Source organism: Vicia villosa, linkage group LG3 (assembly GCF_029867415.1).
Source record: "Vicia villosa cultivar HV-30 ecotype Madison, WI linkage group LG3, Vvil1.0, whole genome shotgun sequence".
NCBI classification, from domain to species: domain Eukaryota; kingdom Viridiplantae; phylum Streptophyta; class Magnoliopsida; order Fabales; family Fabaceae; genus Vicia; species Vicia villosa.
The window spans coordinates 19,906,882-19,924,327 of NC_081182.1; the positions used below are offsets into that span (position 1 = coordinate 19,906,882).

Below are 17,446 nucleotides of genomic sequence, written 5' to 3' on the forward strand. Positions count from 1 at the left end.
TTTCTAAACCATCATCACAAAGAATGATATTTTTGTGAATGAAATTGGTAATTTTAAAAACTTTGTAAAGAATTATAAAATGATTTAGTAAAAATCTGTAGTGATAGGGAAACTACATGATTCTAGTTTATTCAATGAATTTTATAAACAACATGAAATTGTACATGATACAACTACTACATATTCTCCTAAAATTAATGGTAAAATAGAAAGAAAGAATATAACTCTTACTAAACTTGTTGTTGCGATTATGATGAATTCTGGTGTTGTACCTCACTGGTGGGGGAAATTTTATTGACTTTTTGTTATGTCATGAATAGAGTTCCCAAGTCAAAGAGTAATATCTCTCTTTATGAGATATTAAATAAAAGACAACCAAACTTGTCTTGTTTGAGAACTTGGGGATGACTAGCTTAATTCAGAATTTCGGATCCGAAACAAGTTAAACTCGCAAGTAGAGCATATGAATGTGTATTCATTGGGTATACATTAAACAGTAAGGCATATAAGTTTTATGATCTAAATGAAAAAAGTGATCATAAAATCAAATGATGTTGATTTCTATGAAGACAAATTTCCCTTCAAATCGAGAAATAGTGGAGGAACTCATTTGAGTCATATTCATGTGATAAGAAGCACGGAAAGCAACGACAATGTAGAAACATAACTTAGACGAAGTAAAAGAGTAAGATTTTCTAAAGACTATGGGTGTTAAAGTGGTAAAGCGGCAAGCAACAAAATTTTTTGGAAGTATTTATCTGGGAATTTATCGTGTCCACAGAGATTTGTGAGAAGAACTGTTGTTCGACTATCTCGCGTTCTAAGCTTCATGACTTGGGTGCGGAAAGGTAAATGCGGGAAAAGTAAATAAAAACAATTAAACATTCTTAATAATCTAAGAGAAATAGTTATGGAATTGCATTTCGTTCTACCCGTCGAATACTTAAATAGGAAGATCTTATCGCAACACACTCACGATACACATCAAAATCACCAGGCATCAATCGAGACGCCACATCAGTGTCCATGTCTGAAACACCGACGAAAGCTCAACTGTACTATTCACATCAGCGATCTCTCAACCGACACAAATAACACGGAGGCATTAAATTCGATACCCATTTCAGTCATTATCCATAAATCCATTTCTGAAATCTAGAAACTAACAGTTATCATTCCTAATCAAGATCTACGGTGTCCATTTCTGAGACAACACAAATCCAGAGCATTTAAGCAAAAAGATTAAGAACAACAACAATGATGATTTATAAAGCGAATATATAAACGATCCCAAGATCGACAAATATACATACAATAAGAGTAGAAATATACATACAAACCCACCATTGAAATGAAACATAGGGAAGAAAGAAGATGAACCGGAAAAATCTCACAGTCACAATGAAATCCAAATAAATCCATGATCAATCCACATGATGTAGCATCCGATGGTGTTTCCTAAACCTTTAAACTACCAAAAATTGATCAGAGCCACTCCAAGGGGGAAATGGGTGATAAAAACCCTAAAAAATCTGTTCTAAGCTATTTATACAAAAACTGAAATCGCAGAGCGCGCGACTCGCCCTAGAGCGCGCGACACGAGCTCTCACTTAAATGAACTAAACCGCCCTAGCGCGCGACGCGAGCTACATAGAGCGCGACGCGCCCAATACTCTGCCTCGATTATTTCTTTTTCACCTTCAGCGCGCGACGTGCCCATGAGCGCGCGACGCGAGCTACACCAGAACATCAACTTTTATTTCTTCAAAACGCGTTCGCAGCCGTGTCTTCGACACTTTATTCCTCGAGGCTCCGAAATGCAAAAATACCTACAAAAAGACAACAAAACTATCAAACGGTACATATTTACATAAAAACGTATTAAAACACAAACGATACAAATATACACAAAACGGGGAATTATTCAAACGGTATTAACAAAAAGTATCAATAAATGCCACTATTTACATACACAAAATAACTACATTTTGACACTTATCAATGAGCCCGATTATGCGAGTTATAATTTATAAGAAGATCTAATAAATCTTTAAGAAGTCTTGTCATCTCTCGATGCAAGTTTATGACAAGAAACTATTAATGATGAGATAAAATCTCTAGAATTTAACAAGACCTGACACTTAGTATACTTGCCTTTTAGTTGCGAACCAATTAGTCGTAAATGGGTTTTGAAAAGGAAACTAAATTCTTATGGAACTATTGATAAATATAAGGCTCGCCTTGTAGCCAAGGGTTTAGATAAAGAGAAAATATAGATTTCTTCGACACATTCTCTCCAATCACCAGGATTTCATCCATTATGGTACTTATTTCAATAGCTGCTATTTATAACTTAATAGTATACCAAATGGATGTTAAATTTTTTTTTTTTAAAATTGTGACTTAGAAGAAGAAATATATATGGAACAATCGGAAAGGTTTATGATACACAGATAAGAAAACAAGGTCTGGTAAGTTAAAAAAGTCAAATGTATGGATTAAAACAAGGTGAGAATCGCATGAAAACAAGGTCTGTATGGATTAAAACAAGTGAAATGGCATGAAAAGTTTGATAACTTAATGATATCGATTGGGTATAAAGTGAATGAAAGTGACAAATGTGTTTATTATAAATCTGAGAATCGCATCTACACTATCATATGTCTTTATGTAAACGATTTACTCATATTTGGATCAAACATTCAGACCATTAATAATGTGAAATCATTATTGTGCAACACATTTGATATGAAAGATCTCGGAGAAGCAAGTGTGGTTCTTGGTATCAAGATCACGAGATCCAAGCAAGGAATTTCTTTGGATCAATCACACTATGTGGAGAAGATCTTAAGGAAATTTAAATACTTTGATTGTAAACCTGCGTGCACACCATATGATCCAAGAATAAACTTGTTTAAGAACACTAGTGAAAGTGTAAGACAAACAGAGTATGCGAGCATCATTGGAAGTCTTAGATATCCCACTAATTGTACTAGACCCAACATTGCAGATGTCGTAGAATTGGTATGCAGATTTACGAGTAGACCGAGTAACGAGCACTGGAAAGCTATTTATCGAGTCATGAGGTACCTTAAAATGACCATAGATCTCGACCTACATTATCAAAAATTTCCTGTTGTTCTAGAAGAGTACAATGATGCAGATTGGAACACCTTATCGGATGAGTCCAAAGCTACTAGTGGGTATATATTTAGTATAGTTGGAGGAGATATATCTTGGAAATCAAAGAAACTAACTATCCCGGCTTAGTCCATAATGGAGTCTGAGATGATAGAACTAGCCACAACTAGTCAAGAAGGAAATTGGTTATGATGTTTGCTAACTGAGACCCCTTTATGGGAAAAACCTATGCCAGCTATGTTGATCCATTGTGTTAGTACCACGACTATTGCAAAAATTGAAAACCGTTATTATAATGGTAAAAGACGTCAAATAAGAAGAAAGCACAACACCATTAGGGACTGTATCTCTAAAGGAGCTATAAGAGTGGATCATGTACGCACTAATGAAAACTTAGCAGATCCTGTGACGAAAGGATTAGCTAGAAAGAAAGTCCACAATACATTCAAGAAGATGAGACTAATGTTTATATAGAAATGAGTTTCTCATGATGGTAACCCTACCTAGATGATTGGAGATCCCAAGAAATAGGTTTAATGGATAATAAAAAATTGTGAGCAATATGAGATGATCATACAAGTGAAGCATGATTCCTGAAGTAATAAGAGGATGAGATAATAGAAACTCTTAATGAGATCTATACTCTGTATGAGGGAGTACATAGGCTACATGAGTACTCTTAATAAACTCACCTATGTGACTGTGGAACTTAGGCCGGTTCCTATATTTTTCGAGGCAAACTTCTTAGAGCCTTCACTAAACTGGAATACACGCGCAGGGCCATTAAAGTATGGGGTGCTAGAATACACCCTAATAAAAGGTTGTGTATGAGTTTGATGTCTGAGATAGACTTCAAGACATTTGTGTCACTCTTGTTGAATCGGAATCCTACTTGCTACGCAAAGGTTCAAGTCGTAGACACCTCTGCTTATGAACAATTTTAGAAACGTTTGACGTTACTTCTGAAACACTTTTTGATTTCAAGTCGGGGATTGTTGGAACATTATGTTAATATTCCAAAATAGGGAGATGAATTGGAAAATTTCCTAAGTCAAGTCCCACATTGCGTGTTAGTTTAAAAAACTCCTTAGTCCCACATTGCTTAGATTATAAATATTGGCTAGTTTACTTCATTATATAAGGAGGTGATTTGTTTCATTCCAAAATACACAAAAACTTATTTTGAGTTTTTCCTTCCTCACTCTCATAACTCTGCGTCTTTCGAAATGTCGAAGCGCCAACTTCTCCCTTTTCTTTCTACTCGTTGAATTTTCCGAGTACTTTCTTGAATTCTCCTTAGAGAATAATGTTAGTTTCTCCTCGTTTGAGTTGAGAAATTATCAAGTATAGTTTTTCTTGGATTCTCTTTAGAAAATGATTGAAATTTCTCTTGGTTTGAGAAATTATTACGACTGGTCGTTATACCAGATATTAAGGTGGTATTTATACCATATTTGAATGGTCTTAGTACTATCTGTGGGTGTCTTTCTAGACCGATTACCTACAGTGCAAGTAGTAACTGTACAGTATAGAACTGAGTTGTTATATTCTGGAGGCGTCGTGGTTATTAAGAGTCGCTTTGCATAATTTTTGCAGTACTGTGAAACATCTTAAAGAAAGCGCCGCGACTCGAACTGGTAATTATTAAAATTGTTTTAACCTTGAAAAATTAAAATTGTTTTAAAAGGTTTAAATAATGAAAAAAATATTTTAATTAAGAGTTAAATATACAAAGCCCCCCCCCTTTATAATGTTAGTGAATTCAGGTTTTAGTGCTTGGCAGGTGGATTTTAATTTTAAATTAATTTAATTTTTAGATGTCACCTTAATTTCACGTAGAATTCCTTAATTATTTAATTTAATTTTTTGTTTTATGTTTTTTATATTATGGAATATTATTTTATTTTTCACTTTATAATTTTTGACATTTTCTTAAACTATTTTTATTAATATTTTTTATTTAAATCTATTTATATAAAGTAGTCATTAAATTATTATATAGGGCTTAAAGACCAAATTATAATATTGGCCCAACACCAATTCTAAAGTAGCCCAATACTAAATGTTTTGTCTACTGTGTCAAATGGTTTTATAAACACGTCAATGTTTCTTTTAGTTTTTGATGTGGGACTCAAGTTAATAAAGTAAGACAACAAACAAAATTCTTAGCTGCAATAATTCCATTTAAACTTTTTCTCCATTTTAAATCTTCATGCATGCAGGATACTGATACTCTAATTTGTTTAAATGAACACAGCTCCATTAACTTTTGCATTATGTAATATGTAAGCAAACTTTTGCATATAACAGAATCTGAAAAATTGCTTTGGAATCATTATTCTGAGATTAAACCAAAAACAATAGAATTAGTTGCTAAGTATTTTAACTAGAATTTAGAGTTAAAGGAATACATCCATAATTAGACCAACATAAAATGCAGTATGCCGTGTGTAATTTATGACATGTAAAACAATATCTTATTTTCATACTTAAACTGCTCAAGTAAATGGCCATTTCGTATTGAAGATCCATAATGCTCATATCAGACGAGACCTATAAACATTGGAAATAAAAGTTAGAATGTTACTTTTTTTTTCATTCTGATAGGAAGAAACAATTGTTTATTTTCCTTACCGGCTTGTAGGATTAGCCCATCAGACATCAACTGCAAACATGTAAAGAACTAAAGAAGTAGCCTCCACAGTCTTAACACATGCTGCAAGTGCCTCCTATTTTTGTTGAATATGATTTCCAATAAATTATAATGGTCACACCCTTTATTTTGAAACTATGATGCTTTATCATGTGTCTAAAATAATATAAGTAAATCGTCAATACAATAACAATATAAACAAATAAAGTTAATGTAAACCATACCTTAAGATATTTTTGCCTGACCTCTCCACTAGCGGTAAGAGTGTTGGTTTCTGCATTCCATCTAAATTCAGTGTTTTGCAAAAGTGAATAGAACTCGTGAAACATTGCTTGTAGGCTATGCATTTTTCCTTTAGTTGTTCTTTTTTATAGGAATAATTAGTTATGGACCATGGTCTTGTTAATTTGTAATTCCTTGTGTCGAAGATGTTACTCGAACACAAGGTGTATCGAAGTGTGTAACAGTTTGTTACACATAAGTTTGTTTTAAATCTAGATAGATTTGATTTAGATTTAAAGTAGATTAGATTTGATTTAGCTCCAAAATAGGTATTTTGGGCTTTTATAGTTTTGGGCTTTGACTTAGGGAGAAAGCTAACCTAAATCTATAAATAGGGAGTAACCCTCATTAGTTTGTAATCAAGTCATTAATCTTGTATTCACAGAAGTTGCAGTTGCAAGTGAATAACAGAATTTCCATAGTTTGTGGGCAGAGAGAAACTCTGCAGAAAATACTTTCTTCTTCTCTTTTAATTTCCGCAAACCCTAATCCTAGTTTTTGTTCTTATTTTTCTTCATTGTCATCTTTAACGATAAGGAATTACTCAAAGGTTTGAGAGTCTAATTCCAACATCTGGTATCTAGAGCTCTGGTTAATCGATTCAAGGCAAGAAGAATGACGATGGCAATGAATCATCCGAATGGACATTTTCCAGGAACACTACCAATTCTGAAAGGAGATAACTATGAGAATTGGTGCAAGCAGATGAAGGTTGTATTCTGTTGTCAAGATCTTTGGGATCTTGTAAAAGAAGGGGTAGAACCGCTTGCAGAAGGTGCGAAGGAGGAAGAAAAGGCTGCTTATAAAGAATTGAAGAAGAAAGATTATAAAGCTCTCTTTATAATCCATCAATGTCTGAGTCCAGATAATTTTGAAAAGGTTAGTGATATAGAATCTTCAAAAGAAGCTTGGGAGATTCTTGAAAAATCTTTTGGAGGTGCAGAAAAAGTGAAAGAGGTGAGGTTACAAACTCACAAGAGAACATATGAATTGCTTCAGATGGAAGATAGCGAAAGCATAACTGATTTCTTCACTAGGATTACGAAACTAGTGAATCAAATCAAGATATGTGGAGAAGTATTAACAACAAGAGCTGTTGTCTCAAAGATTTTGAGATCTTTGGCCCCTAAGTTCGACCACATCGTGGTAGCCATAGAAGAGTCGAAGGACTTGTCAAAGTTAACAAAAGAAGAGCTTCAAGGGACGCTTGAATCTCATGAACAAAGAATGGCTGAAAGAGCTGCAGGCAAGTCAAAGAGTGATGTGGCTTTGCAGGCTCAGTCAGCAAATGAAAGGAAAGGTAAAGGAAGCTGGACTGGAAATAAAGGTAGAGGTGGCTACAACAATTCGACTGTTCGAAATCAGCAAGAAGGAAATTGGTCGAATCAGAGAAAACCCTCATATCAAGGCAACCAGAGAGGTGGTGCTGCAGGTAGAGGAAGAGGTGGTGGTCGAAAGCCTGACAAGAGTCACATTCAATGTTTCAACTGTCAGAAGTATGGTCACTATTCGACAGTTTGTCCAGAAAAGAATAAAAGTCAAGAAAGTGATGCAAAGCTTGCAAAACAAGAAGAAGAAGAGATGTTGTTGATGGTCACAACAAAAGATGAAGATAAATTCAAGGACCAATGGTACTTGGATTCAGGATGCTCATCACATATGTCCGGAAGGAAAGATTGGTTTGTCAACATAAAACCCTCAATAAAGAACATGGTGAAATTTGCAAATGACAATACTCTAGCAGCTGAAGGTATTGGTGATGTAATGATTACGAGGAAAGATGGAAAGAGGTCAGTAATTTCCAATGTGTTGTACATACCAGGCATGAAGAGCAACTTACTCAGCATTGGGCAGTTGGTCGAAAAGAACTACAAGGTTTCGATCGAAGATAAGATGATGAGAGTTGTCGATGCAAATGGGAGGTTAATCTTGAAGGCTCCTATGTCACAGAATAGAACCTTCAAGATCGAACTCAATGTGATGGAGCACGAGTGCCTTGCAACTGCAGCTAGCAGAGATGAATGGATATGGCACTATCGACTAGGCCATCTCAACTTCAATGACATCAGAGAGTTGAAAAGAAAGAATATGGTTTCAGGACTGCCAGAAATCGACATTCCAAACGAGGTATGTGAGGAATGTGTGCAGGCGAAGCAGCACAAGAATAGCTTCAGCAAGGATGCAGGAAGCAAGTCGAAGGCAATCCTTGATGTCATATACTCTGATGTATGTGGTCCTATCCAGGTGGATTCGAATGGAGGTAACAAATACTTTGTTACATTCATAGATGATTTTAGTCGAAAACTATGGACTTACCTGATCAAGAAGAAAAGTGAAGTGATCGAGGTATTTGCCAAGTTCAAATCTATGGTCGAAAGACAAAGTGGTCGAAAGCTCAAGTTTTTGAGAACTGATGGTGGTGGAGAATATGTGTCGAAAGACTTCGACATGTTATGTGAAAAAGAAGGGATTGTGCATGAGGTGGTGCCACCCTACACTCCACAGCAGAATGGAACTGCAGAAAGGAAGAATCGAACCATCATGAATATGGTAAGAAGTATGTTAAAAGGCAAGCATTTACCTAAAGAATTTTGGGGAGAAGCAGTGTCGACTGCAACATACATTCTAAACAGATGTCCGACAAAGAAGCTAGAAGGAATTACTCCAGAAGAATGTTGGTCTGGTGTGAAGCCTAGCTTGAGCCATCTGAAGGTATTTGGATCTATAGCACATAGACATGTGCCAGATCAGTTGAGAAGAAAACTTGATGACAAGTCGAGTCAAATGATACTTATAGGATATCATTCGACTGGAGGATACAAGTTGTTCGACCCAGTGAACAAGCAAGTAGTGATCAGCAGGGACGTGATCATAGATGAGCTTAAAGAATGGGATTGGACTGAAAATGTCAAGAAGGATTCAGTGAGAATTCTTTATGACGAACCAGCTACTGAAGTCGAAAGAGAAGAAGTTCGACAAGAAGAAGTCAGAGGTGATGCAGGCCCAGGCAGACCTCAGAGAACAAGACACATGCCTGCAAGGTTGCAAGAATGTGTGATTACATCAGATGATGTAGTCAATGATGAAGGTGAGCTGGTACATTATGCTTTCTATGCAGATGTCGAACCTGTTAATGCAACTGAGGCATTGAAGGATTCGAAGTGGGTGAAAGCTATGAATGAAGAATTGAAGTCCATCGAAGATAACAATACTTGGTCACTTGTCGAATTGCCTCAAGGCAAGAAGGCAATTGATGTGAAGTGGGTATACAAGGTGAAGTGTAATCCCAAAGGTGAAGTGACTCGACACAAGGCAAGGCTTGTGGCAAAAGGATTTCTTCAGAAGGAAGGAATTGACTTCGATGAGGTCTTTGCACCTGTTGCCAGGATCGAAACGATCAGGTTGGTTGGTTGTCTGGCGAACATGAACAATTGACACTTGTGTCAGATGGACGTTAAATGCGCATTCCTGAATGGACCCTTAGACGAAGAAGTCTATGTTGCACAACCAATTGGGTTTGTGAAACATGGCAAAGATAGAAAAGTGTACAGGCTGCATAAAGCCCTGTATGGACTGAAGCAAGCTCCAAGAGCTTGGAATAAGAAGATCGACAGTTTCCTAAGGGAGAAATCCTTTGTGAAGTGCACAACTGAACATGGGGTATATGTAAGAAGAAGCAAGAGTGAATTGCTTATATTATGTCTCTATGTCGATGACTTGTTAATAACAGGTAACTGCAAGAAAGAGATCGAAGGCTTCAAAGGTGATCTTAGCAAGGAATTTGAAATGTCAGATTTGGGCGAAATTTCATACTTCCTTGGTATCGAATTCTACATGGGTAGTAGAGGCTTGATGATGCATCAAAGAAGATATGCAAGTGAAATTCTCAAGAGATTTGAGATGGAAGAATGCAATTCGACTTCGACACCTGCTGAAACAAGATTGCAACTGTCGAAGAACCCAGATGAAGAGGATGTCGACCCAACCCAATACAGAAGACTTATTGGGTCATTAAGATACCTTTGTCACACAAGGCCTGACTTAGCATACAGTGTAGGTATGATAAGTAGATTCATGCAGAAGCCAAAGGTATCACACCTAGCAGCGGCGAAGAGGATACTGAGGTATCTGAAAGGAACTCTCGACTATGGCATTCAATTTCCTGCAGCTGATGAGGGAAAAGAATGCAAATTAGTGGGTTACACCGACTCGAGTTAGTGTAGTGATGCTGAGGATCGAAAATCCACAGCTGGTTATGTGTTTATGCTAGGTGGTGCACCAGTTGCTTGGAGTTTGAGAAAGGAACCAGTAGTGGCACTATCATCATGCGAAGCAGAGTACATAGCTGCTTCTCTTTGTGCATGTCAAGCAACGTGGATGGTGAACTTGGTCGAAGAAATAACAGGTAAAGATCATGGAGCAATTACCATGAAGATCGACAGCATGTCAGCTATCAATCTGGCGAAGAACCCGATAGCACATGGTCGAAGCAAGCACATTGAAATGAGGTTCCACTATCTTCGAGAGCAGGTAGCTAAAGGGAAGATGAATTTGGAACACTGCAGAACTGAGAATCAGATTGCAGATATCATGACAAAGGGAGTGCTGGTTGAAATATTCAGAAGACTAAGAGCTATGATGAATGTAGATAGCTTAGACACAATGAATTAGGTGGTGTGTTAATTTGTAATTCCTTGTGTCGAAGATGTTACTCGAACACAAGGTGTGTCGAAGTGTGTAACAGTTTGTTACACATAAGGATGAGGTAAGTAAGAAGGTAGATCAGAAGTTGTACAGAGTTATGATTGGATCTCTTCTATATCTAACTGCTTCTAGACCTGACATTCTCTTTAGTGTTTGTTTGTGTGCTCGATTCCAATCAGATCCAAGAGAATCTCATTTAACAGCGGTTAAAAGAATTCTAAGGTATCTGAAAGGTACTACTAATGTTGGTTTAGTTTACAGAAGATCAAAAGACTACAACTTAGTAGGATTCTGTGATGCTGACTATGCTGGAGATAGAATAGAAAGAAAGAGCACTTCTGGAAGTTGTCAATTTCTTGGAAGTCATCTGATCTCATGGTACAGCAAAAAGCAAGCTACTATTGCCCTCTCAACAACAGAAGCAGAATATGTTGCTGCTGCTGGTTGTAGCACACAAATGCTCTGGATGAGAAGTCAGCTGGAAGATTATCAGATATATGAGAGTAACATTCCTATTTTCTGTGATAATACTTCTGCTATATGTTTATCTAAGAATCCTATTTTACATTCAAAAGCTAAACATATTGAGATTAAACATCATTTCATAAGGGACTATGTTCAGAAGGGTGTTATATCTTTAAACTTTGTGGATACAGACCATCAATGGGCTGATATCTTTACAAAACCCCTTGCTGAAGATAGGTTTAAGTTCATTCTGAAGAATATCAATATGGATTTATGCCCAGAATGAGAAGATGAGAAGATCTTGTATGAGTATCTTCTGAAATGAAATTGGATCTTTTTTATATAAGAAGTTCTGATTGAAATCAATTAGAAATTGTGATTCAGTTATTACTAACGTTTCATTGTCTAAGTTGATTCAGAATCTCTTTAAAAGCAAAACAGCTGTAACTGGCTATCCAGATGGTAAACATGTGTTCACTATTTCTGGACAAGCGTGCGTGCAGTTGAGGGGACGTCTACTTAGGTAACTGTGCAAATCTCGTCTTTTGTCATTATTATCTCTCCTCACGTCATGTTACATTAAATGCCATTCATCATTTCTTTTATTGTCCTTCTTTTCTTTTTTATATTCCTCGAACGTTTCCCTCTTCTTTTTCCCTCTATTTATTCCTTCATTTCGTTGCATTTTTTTTCAATAAGTCTTGGCTCTCTTTCTCTTTCTTTTTCTCTCTTGTCCAACAAAGTTTTTCTTTGGCATAAACCCTAGTTCATTCATCTTCAACCTAGCGTTCATCATGAATCCTTTCAACTCAATGAGAACGGATGGAAGTGTTAATCAATTACAGGATGTGAAGCATATCTTGGGATGGCTCTCCAAGTCTCTTTCAAGACAGATCTCTTCTTCAATGCTGTTATCAACATTTATCCAAAGGAAGAAGACCTTCTTGAGTCACTGGAGCCCGTTTGCAACATTAGCTCCCTGTCTATGAACTGTCCCTCACTTCCTCTTTGGTCTCTTGGATCTCTCCTACAGTGGAGGTTCTAGTCTGGACAGGCATGAAGAGTTTTCAAGCTTTCATGGCTGAACAAACTGAAGACCAGAGGGTTCTTGAGTTGTTTGCGCAGTCTTTGCGTAGGATAGAGTCTTAGGCTTTAAGTCTTTGTAGTTTTCTTTCCTTGTTGCATCTGTTTTCTGCATGCACCTTTTGTAATCCTTCTTGTTGAAATCAATGAAAAGTTATTTATGTTTCTTTCCTTTTGTCTCTTGCTTTACATCTGAATCTTTTATGCTTTTTGATGTTATGACAAAAAGGGGGAGAAATATATGATAAATGATCTGATTAATATTATCAGTTACCGAGTAAAAAGGCTCCACATTTACTAACAGAACTTGCAAAGTTCTATGTTTTTAAGTTGTGTTGTTGCAGGAATCAAAGATTCAAGATCAACATAAGAAGCAACAAAATGAATCAAGCTCTTGGATTCTTGAAGCAAGCTGAGTGCTATGAAGCTTCAGGATCAGAAGCAGAAGCAGAAGCAAGAATGTTCAGATATTCGTATGATAGAATATGATCCAAATCATTGTCTATTTGCTCTGATACATTGTCTATTGGATCTGATATATTCTATATGGCTTATATGGCTCTGATACATATTTTGTGTTCTGATACACATTTTATGTTCTAACTCATTCATGCTGACTTTTGTCGTTTAGTTTTGTTCTGTAACATTTCAGGATGTAGAGATGCTCTGATGATGCTCTGGTACATTCAACAATGTTCTGATACAATCTAGCATGAAGTGATGTAAGAAGAAATTCAAAGCTCTGAAGCTATCCGAGGGAAGCAGAAATCAGAAGCTGTGAATGTTCTAAAGTTCCAGAAAACTCAAGTTCTGAAGCTGTCCTAAATGGAAGCATGAATCAGAAGCTGTGAATGTTCTGAAGATCAAAGAAATTCAAGTTCTGAAGCTGTCCTAAATGGAAGCATGAATGTTGATATTATTTTTAAGAAAGAAGAAGAAGAAGAAAAGAGAGAAAATGGAGAAAAGAGTAAATTTTAAAGGGAAAATATAATTTTTAATTAAAAATTGTTAACTATGAAGACTGAATGTTGATATTACAGCAGCATGCCTAATCATAGGCAACCAAGACCCAATCCCAAAACATACAGCTCAAGCCAAAAATATACAATTACACTTCGATTTAACAATTATATGTTGTATTCGACCCTGTCGAATACAACTTATTTTTTGAATAAGTAACAATTATTAAAAGGCACGAGAAGTGCAAAAAAATACAAGAAGAACAAAGGAATCAACTAGGACATCCAAACCTCCCAACAACAACGAGAATACCTCTACAAACCAACATACAACAAAGGAGTGGAGAACCAAACCTCTTTGACAAATTCCAACCTCCCTTTGTCAAGAATGAACAACCAATCCCAACCAAGATTTTTTAATGAAATACAAGACATTATCACACTTCCAAACCTTAGTATTAAACACCACTTGGTTCCTAAATAACCAAATCCCCCAACAAACTAGCAACCAAAGAAAAGAATAAAAAGAAGGAGGAATGAAATAACAAAAAATACCCTTAAGCTTCAACAAAAAGTCAACCGACAATAAGTCATCATCCAAACAAAAAACCTCAAAATCCTTTATCGTCAACACCCCAACCAACGGAACACCGACTGCCACACCGCATTAGAAAAGATACAAGAAAAAAAAAAGATGTCCACTTGATTTTTCAAAAGAAGCACACAAATGCACACAAATTATTCAACAAAGGAGAAGGCACACCTCTTAAACAAATCACACTTTTGGTAGGAAGACTATTCAACCATAACCTCCAACCAAAAAGTTTAACCTTGCACAGAACTTTTGCGTTCTAAACCGCTCCCAACTCAAGAAGACTCCTATCATCCACCACCAAATTATGAGCATTTAACTTATAAAGCCGATTATAACTATTCTTCATCGAAAATCCATCCGCATTTCCCCACCACACCACTTAGTCCATCTCCGTAATATTAGGTTGAATATCCCGCAAAATAGATGAAAAATCCATCCACTTCTCCCTAAGATCCTCAGAAATATGAGAATCAACCACCCCCAGATCCCAAAGTCGTAAGCCATCCAAACAAAAACTCAACTCCCCTACTTTACTCCTACGAGAATCATAAACCTTACACACATGAGAAAAAAGCTCCTTAAACGACCTCGGATCCAACCAACAATGATCCTAAAAATTAACTTCTACATATTCCCTAATCTACAAGAAATTTTATTATGGAACCAAGCCTCCTCCCCCACCCGAATACAATTGACTTCTTCTACTTTGAGTAAATTGAACACTCTTATGTAGAGTACATTATTTTCTACAAAATTATGAATTACAACTTCTTAACACACCACCTAATTCGTATTTTTGAGAATTTTCATCACAATGTCTTTAACTCATCAAACCTGAATTTGTTTAGGGGTTTTGGCGAGCATATCATTTAGTTGTCATTCTTTCTTTCAACGCTCAAGTTCAAGCTTCCCTTTACTTACTTCTTCACTAAGAAAATGATACCTCTTCTCCCACTACAAAAAAAAAAGTGGATCAATTATTGCAGTTAATTCAAGAAAATTGTGATGGTTTGAACGACCATAGTTTTCAAATACGATGTTTTAAAAAACTCCATAAGTTTGTTCAAGGATTGTTTTGAGAGGTGGAGGGAGTATGTTCAAGAGTGGCATTGAGAGAAGGTTGAGATGGAAAGAGAGTTTGAAGGGGTGGTATATCCAGAACAGGATTTATGGTAGGTGGAGAGGAAGGAATGGTTATAGGAGTAGATGGAGGTGTAAGAACGCGGACAAAAACAGGTGATTCTGATGTGGCTTTTTCTGGTTCAGGTGTAGGGACAATCTCTATTGGTGCAGCTTCTGGACAAACATCAGGAACAGAATTGGGTTCAGAAATGCATATACCTTTTGAACCTCTCAGAAAAGCTTTGACCACATCCTCAGTCTTCTTCTGCTTCTTACTCTTCGGCTCTTCAAAGATCTTTGTTTTGCCGCTAGCGATTTCTTTCCTTCTGACATATGCCAGAACTTCTGGTTGATTCTCAGCCTCTTGAGAGATATTTTCTTCATCAGATTCTTGAAGAATCATCTTTCTTTTTCCGATTTTCTTCTTCTCAACAACTTCAACAATCTCAGCATTGTTGTTAGACTTCTTCTTCTTTTTCTCAGCTTTCTCTTTTTCTTCTCAAAATCAGCAGAGACAGCCTTAGCAACCTTTGCAATGACTTCTTCTGGGACCATTTCTTTATTGGTGGTAGCAGCAGGATGATCAAACTTTCTTTTGGTCCTTTCTTCCTTCTTACGATTCACTTTAATAGGAGCACCTTTGTCTTGATCTTTAAGACTCTTATCCTCTTTTTGTGACTTCAGATACTTGGTTCTGACGTCAGGTACCTCACTATTGAAGAAGGTTTCAAAGTCAGCTAGTACTGGTTTTCTTCTGATTCTTGTTCCAGCTAGAGGTTTAGGAACTTTGAGGATAGTGTCAATAATTTTCATCTTCTTCAAAGAAAAGGCATTCAGACAGACTCCAGAGGTGACAGCAAGGTCTTTGATAATACCTTCAGACTCCAGACTCTCAACAATCTTGGAATGCACTAGAAGGTTTGAAATAATTCTACCAAAAGGAATGATTGTTCCACCATTTTCTTTTCTGAAGGCGTTTCTGGAATCCTTTACTGCTTTCCACATATGATTGAAGATAATGTAAATCGCATCAACCTTCTTCTGAGTGGCAATGCAATAAAGAATATACCTTTGATCATTGCTGATGAAATCCGAGGCATGTGTTGATTTCCTATGGTAGAAACACCCAAGAAGGATCTTTGCCCAGATTCTGTAGACATCTCTCAATTCCTTGACATATTTTGTTTTCTTGACATTTGGATAAAGAGTGGATAGAACATCTCCCAAATCTGCCCTTTGATCCAACTCAAAAACCCCTTCAGGGTTCTTCAGGTCAAACATCATTCTTAGGATGTTTTCAGTAATAACGACAAACTTTCCATGAACGAAAGAAATTATAGATTTTGGAGCAACCACAGCATGTACCCAGAACTCCTTGACAAGGTCCGGATAAACTGGACCAACAAACTCAGCGAACAACGAGGTCCATCCTTGAAAGATGATGTCTTCTTTAAGGTGGAATTGGTTTTCTTCAAGGTTGTCAAAGTCAACCATGAGTTCACACAGAACTTCCAATTCATCTTTGGGAATGGAGCATGCAACAACAGGAGTGAGTTGCAAAGTTTCTTCTTGGAGATGATGAGGAACAGATGACTCAGCATTTTGGGATGAGAAGGCAGCCATGGATGCAGAATGAACAAAAAAACGAACAAGAAGAACGGACTGGGTTTTCGATTAGGGTTTTTTAGAAAACGGCTAAGAACTTTTCAAACGAGAGAATGCACGGAGAGAGAGAGAGAGAGACAAGGGAGCGAAAAAGATGTAAGATATGATTTGAAAAGAATATATAGAGACGGATTTGAAAAAGGAGAATAATAAGAAATATAAATTGAACAGTTCCAGAATCAAAGGAAATCAATTTTATTAAATGATGAGTGACGTGAGGAGAGAGAACGTGGTAAATGAAATGATTTAAAACAGTTACCTAGGTCGGCGTCTTTTCAACTGCACGCTTTGTACTAACCGTACAGACACGTGTTCACCATCAGATAATAGATGACAGCTGTAAATTTCAGAATAGACTTTACGCCTTCAGATTCTGATTACTGCTTCTTATCTGATTTAGCTTCTCTTTTGGAAACACTCCTTCTGAAGTGTGCTGATATAAATCTGAATGATCTTCTGATCCATTACTTCTGATATACACAGCTTCTGGAGGTTCACTTCTTTGTTCTGCAGCTTCTGATAAGACAAAACTGTATCTGCAGAAATTCTTAAGCTCTTTGTTTCATCAGAAACAAGTTTATCATCAAAACAGATGTTTATTGATTCGTCCATAATCAATGTTTCAATATTGCATATTCTGTAGCATTTAGAGCATTCAGAATAATCAAGAATGAAACATCAATGCTTTAGAGGCAAACAACACAGATGGTTCCAAGACTAATAAGCTTCTTTTCTGAATTCCTACAAACATAGTTTCTTCAACAGATTTAAGAACCA

General features: G+C 36.5%; 1 long non-coding RNA gene across 1 annotated transcript; it reads right to left on the reverse strand.

The window, feature by feature from the left end:
- Positions 1-5,519: 5,519 nt before the first annotated feature.
- LOC131655072 (uncharacterized) lies at positions 5,520-6,185 on the reverse strand. Its single transcript, XR_009299648.1, has 3 exons — positions 6,019-6,185; positions 5,776-5,870; positions 5,520-5,694 (listed from the first exon to the last, which is right to left on the reverse strand). It is a non-coding gene; the product is annotated as an uncharacterized LOC131655072 (long non-coding RNA).
- Positions 6,186-17,446: the final 11,261 nt, after the last annotated feature.